We start from the raw sequence: 7,685 nt of genomic DNA on the forward strand, positions 1-7,685 counted from the left end.
ATATTAAAATTAAAAGTAGATATAAAGATATATGACATATAAATAAGTAAACGTATTAAAACAGTATTAAAAGAGGCATTATAATTCGTTGGTAACGTTCTATCAACACTGACGTCTAAGTTGTCGCCTATGGCGAGCAACTTTAATTTTGCACGTAAACGAAAGGCTATCTCGCTGCTATCGTCCCATTATATCATTCCCCTCAATTACATCTGTCGCGTTTTCTGAGAAGCGAGCGAATCTCGAGAACCATCCGATCACTTCCCGATGAAAATCAAAACTTTACCAGCGTCGCGCGTGAAGAGAGAAAGAGAATGAGAGACAGAGAGAGAGCGAGAAAGAGAGAGAAAGAAAGAAAGAAGGAGATACTTGTGTATTCTAATTCATCGCCGGAGAGTTTTATATATTATGCTTTATGTATCATTATGTGTCATGATTATCTCATTGTCACCGTCACCGTCATTGTCGCCACCACCGCCATAATCTTCACCAACGTCATCTTCATTGGCAATAGCATTTTTCTCATTGCTATAATTATTTTATTATTATGATTATTAATTATTATTATAAAATATTATTAGTAAGAGAGAATGAGACGAGAGACAGAGGGAGAGAAAGAGAAAGAGTGAAACAGAGAGTGAAAGAGAGAAGAAAATACAGGACAAAGGAGAAATAAAGAAGGAGAGAGAGGGGAGAGAGTGTGTGAAAGAGAGAGAGAGAGAGAGAGCGCAATACATTAGTTTTCATTATTATGATTATTATAATTACTGCTGCTGTTATTATTGTTATTAGTACTGCTACATTGCTATTATTTTCAATATTGTCAATAATTTTTGTTATATATCGATACGTCTATTATAAAATTATATAGTGATAATCTTAATTGAATTTTGTTTATAAAATGTGTACGATATCGAGGACTGGTCGACGGTACGTTATGTTGCACTATGTACGCATAAATATTGTATAGACACCTTTGTTAGATTATCTAATTTCTCAGATCCTTATTTTTATTTCTTATTCTATTACGACGTTTTACAAAAACCGATTGTTTAAATGTGTTAGGGGATCTTTGACCTCTTATTATTATTATCACAGTTATTAATTATTATATTATTATTATATTTTGCTGCTATTATTATAGTAATTACAATTATTATGACTATTGCTGTTATTATGAGTACTATATTGCTATTATCGCCATTCACCACTGCAATTATCTTTTTACAGCTAATACCGCTACTGCTACGTAATCGATATAGCTATTATAAAGAGTAATATTTATTCGGAAATTCGTTGTGACGTATGTATTTCGTCCGCAAATCTGAGGCGAGAAGGAGGGAGATACATAGTCACGATGTGTACAGAGACTTCGACTCGCGAATCGCAAGAGACGCGTCCGCACGTGTCCGCAATACATTTGTTGGCACGCACGCGACAACGTATCGATCCCTTTTTATCGCTACATTGTAAGCTTAATTTTAGTTGCATCATCGTCACAGAGATCATAAGCTGTCGAAATGTAGAGCGGGTCGTAGAACGCAAAAGGATCCACGTGTTGCAAGAGCAGAACGTAGCGGTTTTTTTTATTTATCGATTTCCTTTTCGTTCAAATTAAATTCTCGTGTCTATATCTGAAATTTGAAGGACGTTGAAGAGCAATGGAATTAGTGCGAAGGACGTAGTTCTAGCGTGAACTCTGCTTCTTACGCTACTTCGTTTCGCATTTGCGTTTCTTCACCATACTCGAACCTTAATATAATGTCCAAAGTCCAAATGAATAGACAATTACACTTAGTTATAATTTCTACAAAACTGATCGACAAAACAAGGAAATCGCAAGATCGCTTGATGCGAAGTTTGTGCGTGTAGTCTTTTTTTCCACTACGACTAAAGATGATTAAAAAAATGTTTTTTTATGAAAATACAGACAGAAAGAAATATTTTCCTTAAAATCTTATATAAGTTCCTAACTAATTGAAATAAAAGTTTAAAAATTCAATTTGCAAAATTTAACAAGGTGTTTAATTTAACAAAGCGATTAATATTTAATTTTTTATAATAATTTTTATTCATTATTTAATATTTATTTCCCTCGAGAAAATTAAGCGTATAATTTTATTATCGCCGCAAGCTGCAGTGAAGTTTGCTTTCCAGAATTATCTCAAAGCACATTATATTGAGATTCGAGTCGCGCCTACGCTTTTTACATCCCGTCGTATCAGTGTCAACCTACTCATTGAAGTCGAGCGATTTAATTGTAATAGAAAATGATGCGCCGTCAACATGAATCCACATTAAGTTTTTTACTCAAAGCAACGGATCAACGCTTCTCGACGAGAATTCCCGCACAATTTCGCGACGTTGTGGAATCTTCGGTGGACAATCACGGCCCGACTATAATTATAATGTAAACAAAGTGCAACACGCTGCCTTGCTGAACAGTACAAGTACAAAACGAAAAAATACAAATACATAAAGAAAAAGAAGAAAAAAAAGAAAAAAAATCGCGTCTTCGATTTAATGGACGGGAACGATTACCGGTAGTTAAGGGATATCAAAACGAAGATAAAAACGACGACAAATTGTTAAGCCGTTAAGTGGTGGAAGAGAACAAAAGTAAAAAAAAAAGATGATAAATAAATAAATAAAAAGAAAGAGGCTCTCCGTTTGTGCATGTGACAACGGCCCGGATCCGTCGATCATACTACGTATGCACGAAGGCTAAATCAACGACGGTGAAAATGCGTTTGTTCACAGATACCTCAGTTGCCGTGGCCTCAGACCCTTTCGAGTTTTACAATCACTACTTTTCGCTACAATACGTGTCTTGTCCGTCTGTCTGTCGCACTTATGATTTAGAGAGAGAAAGAGAGAGAGAGAAAGGAAGAGAGAAAGAGAAAGAGGGAGAGAGAGAGAGAAAGATAGAGAGTAAGAGAGAGAGAAAAGAGAGAGAGAGCGAGAGAAAGAGAGAGCGTAGCGTGGTAGTACCTTGCACTTGTGTAAACTCATGGATCATGTATATAGATAATATTGTGTACAGTCGTCGCGATAATTGTGTTAACGCGCGTCTACTTGGCTGGCTTGCGACATTTGTGTGTCTAGCGAGAACCTATAGCGAAATTATATACCGATATCAATCGTTGCTTCGAGTCTGCGTCCGGATCGTACAGAACGAACGATCATTTTGACTGTGGCTGACAGATTTTTTTTTCTATTTTAAACGATGTATGCAGATCAGATTCGAGCAAGTGATCAGTTTGATCGGTTCGGAAGGTGTGGGAGGTACAAGTAATATATATGTGACTGCACATAATTAAGGCCCAGAATAGCACGCTCTCCAGCATTTGTAGCGCTGGGCAGGGCGGATTTTTGTGTCTCCCACATCTCCTTTCTTACAATATATAGTTTAATTGGGATACACAATGGGATACACGTGTACATATTTATCCCATGAATCACATACATCTCTTCTTCTTCCCTCGCTGATCGTTCTTCCGTCACGCGTCTCCGAGCCGAAGAGATCCGTCGTGATCGTCGCACAACCGACCTCCGCGTATAACGACTTCCGTAAATTAGTATATATATATGTATATATATACTACCGACCGGCCACTTTCCCGTCGAGCGGTTGATTCCAGGCGGGTTTGTACCTTCTATCTGCATTTACGATACAATCGAGCACGATCGAGGAGGAACAACCGTTCACTCCGAAACGAAGCCTACTCCGATAAAGAGCCTAATTACGTTTTACGCTTTCGCGAAATCATAATCCGGACTTAGATCCGGGAAAGGGATCCACGCACAAATGCGAAGTTTCCCCGGCCCCGCGCCGGGTCTGGGGAAGCGAGACGACACTGCCAAACAAAAAAAAAAAGAAAATCTATTACGTACATCTCGTCAAATTTCCACCGCCCGTTCCTCCCACTCAATGAGAGGATCTCATCCTGAATTTGTCTATAAAATAAATGGATGTATAATCTTCCGCGTCTGAGGCTCGGCAATAAGATATACTTCTCATCATAAGCTACAATAGTTGTTGTACTTATTTCTTCTCTATTTTGTCACCCAATCTCTGGATGTTAATGCGGCTATACTAGCAACACGTGCATCGTTCGTATGCGACGGACTCCCAGTAGGGGTGCACGGGGAAACGAGTGATAGAACGACGCATGTGAGCGCGAAACTCGCCGTATTATTATTCTTATCATTATTATTATTATATTATTATTATATTTTACAGAGTGCGGATATTAGATATAAAGATATGTATAGATAGACCGTACAGAGACAGAGACGTACACACAATGCGAGCGCGCAAGCACGCGCTGTACACGCGCACACATGTACACATATTGTTCCGTTATCGCCGTTATACCATCCGTGTAACATAACATTGCAAATAAACTTGCAGTTTATTAACCGATCAAACCTGTGCGCTCTTTCCAAACATCCGATCCTGCCCTGCAAGATTGCCCGGAAATAAAACTGCGCTTGCACACATTTACCCAGTAAATAAAATCTCATTTCAGCAATTCTATTTATATTTCTTAACGTTGTATATAACGCCATTGTCAACAAACTTTGACGCACATCTAGAAGTTTCAGTGATATTGACATAAAAGTGAAATATTATTGCAAATGATGTTGCACTAATATTATTATTACAGCAATATTTATAAAATATTTGGAATAATATTATTAAATCTTTTAACTATTAGCTTTTCAAATATTTGGAAATATGTTATTAAAGACAATATTTTAAAAATATTTATAGAATATTATATGAAAACGTTGATAAAATTCAAAGAAATCATACAAAAGTAATATTTAAAAACGTCAATCTAATGCTTTTTGCTTACTGGGTAGTGGGTAATTTCAATAGATATTTTCTGTCCGAGGAAGATCAACGAAAGCGAGAAGAAGAGAATTTATTTGAAAGTTTGTATGCGCATAGTAAGTATAAAATTTTTGTAAATGTATAATTCGAATTATAAAATATAAAAGCAGATTTGCTCAATTAAATTCTCTATTTTTGCTATGAGATACAAGAGAAAATAATTTTAATGTGAATTAAACGTAAAATATATCAGAAATGTACACAAATTTCAAATGTTTAGGAATGCGAAGATTCAAAGTAGCGACGATTTAATCTCTGTCATATGATCTGCTAATTTGAGGATTTTATTATTTTGATAATTATTAATTATGTGTACCATAATTCTCTAATATTAATAAAAATTAATTATACCGTAATTTAAGGATGGGAAATAACGCGTTATTTCCTTGCCATAATTCTAATTACTGTCATCAACAATATTTGCACGAATATTGTCACGGATATAATGAATGAATATATTGATGAAAACTACGGTAAGTACGTTTCGAATAATTCATCTTTCTTCATTTTCTTTCTCATAAAAAATAACTCACGCAGCAAATTACAACTAATGAATTATAAATTTACAAAAAAGTAATTGCATAAAGCTGTAATTTATAAAATAATTCAATTGGATTAATTTAAAATAGAGTATATCGTATAATATTTGAACTAAAATAACTCATATAACGGTTGTCATTCTCGCGAACTGCGATTGAAAGCAGGGGCAAATGTTGAACGAAGAAGGTGAATAGTAGAGTGACACGAACCGTTTGCAACTAACATTTTCCGCGAATATAGACCACGTCTCCACCCATCGAGCGACGAACGAAATATCGACGCATCGGCTTTACCATGAAGTCTCGTGGCCTTGAACGAAGGGGCGCAATCCTCGACATGGCAGTATGGCGCCGGGGTGAGTTTGCGCGAGCGCAGCGTCGGGTGGTTCCCCTTAACGTAGCCATAGCCGTACATCCCGTTCCAGTCGGCCCTTTTCCTAAAGCGACCTTAAACCTAAATCCTATAAAGCTTAAACGTAGCGAGACCCCAAGGTGACCAGGTAATAACTGGAGGAGAGATTCAGTTACCGATAAACGAATAAAGTAATTTATCGATTAGCATCGGATGCACAATCCGTTTTCGACGTCGCTTTTATATTATTATCGCTGCGATACGCGCGATTTCCCAAATAATTATCGAGGAGTACTCAGAAGTCCTTCACATAATGAGGTCCGTTATTTTCCATTTGCCTCCAAGACTCTCGAGGCGGATAAGCGTAGGAGGGAAGTAACGGAAAGGGAAGAAAATCGGTGAGATTGCGTGGGAGCGCGCGTGCGCTCGCTCGCACGTGTGAGAGGGTGTGCGCGGGATTGAAATCGACTGGGGGAGGGTAGGCGCGCGGCGGCGGGGAAGGTACTATGGCAGGGATGGAAGGAAGGAAGGAAGGAAGGAAGGAAGGAAGGAAGGAAGGAAAGGTAGTGGAAGAGCGCGCGGAAAGGAGAGAGAGGCAGACAGATACGATCGGCGCGAAGATTTAGTCAACAACGCGCGACCACCTGTAGTTGTAGCTTCCAGCCCTGAGAGAGCCACCCTTCTCTTTTTTTCTCTCGCTCTTTTGCGCTCGCTCACTCTCTTTCTCTCTCGTTCTTTCTCTCTATCTCTCTCTCTTTCTCTCTCCGCGTCGCGCCCTCCGCAAATTTGTCCGTCCCGTCGCGATAGGGCCACGAGAGTCGAGTTTCGCCCGTTCCGAGCTGTTAACTCTATAGCTGACATCCGGGTTGCATAGAACGGACGGACCCGCGCGGGGTCGACCGACGACCGATCCCGCGCCGCGACAAACGGCGGAAACGGAACGCGGGAGAACGGCTCCGGCACCGTCCGACGAGCTGCGACGACGACGACGACGGCGACGCTGGCGGAGGCAGGTGACCCCGGACACCGTTCCGTTTTACATTTCGTAGCAGGCTGCCAGGATTACCATCAAAATGAAGACATCCTCGTTTTCCTTACGCGTGATGCGCCGGGTGAGTACAGAATCCCATCATCGCTACATCCGTATTTTCAGCCGCCCAATGGCTGACCGCTGCTACCGACGCCGTTGTCGTCGCCGCCGCCTCGTCGAGAGACGATTTTCGAGAGGTGGAGGGCTTTTGACGGCAAATCACCTCGTTATTAAAACGCCTGAAATTGCGGATGGATCTTTCCCTGAAACGCGTCCAAGTAAATGTCATGAAATTAGGAAATTAGGAATTGAAAGTTGCTGGAACTAGCACGATTACGAATTTTAAATTTTAATACTACTAATCTTTCACGGAAAGATAATTGATGCAAAAAGTAGCGCGGAAGAAAAATTAAACGTTAATTATATTATATATCGGTTGTGAAATCTCTGAAATAAAATTGAAACTTCGACGTACATCAATTTCGATATTTTTTTCTTTTTTGGTATGCATTATTACACTTGTTGGGAAATAATCGAGAAGGGAAGAGTAATATAATACTGAATGATTGTTGCGATTTTGACTTATTTATAAATCTAGTACTGCTTTGTGAAAGGCACCTATTCCTATGGAATTTCACTTTAATCAACAGCATGATTGTGTGAAGCGCAGACGGAGATCGATGCGACGTATCGCTCAGTACCTACTTTAATATTTATGAGTTTCCTTCCGGCTAGGAGAGCGAGTCTATCACAAGGCTTACGAGCTAGCGCGAGCGCGCTCGAATAACGATCGAAGTTGGCGAAGAAGTTTGCAATTTTACGAAAAATTTAATTCGCGGAAAAGCTGTAGGAGGCTCCGTCGAG

Source organism: Wasmannia auropunctata, unplaced genomic scaffold (genome assembly GCF_000956235.1).
Source record: "Wasmannia auropunctata unplaced genomic scaffold, wasmannia.A_1.0 LD334216.1, whole genome shotgun sequence".
Lineage (NCBI taxonomy): Eukaryota > Metazoa > Arthropoda > Insecta > Hymenoptera > Formicidae > Wasmannia > Wasmannia auropunctata.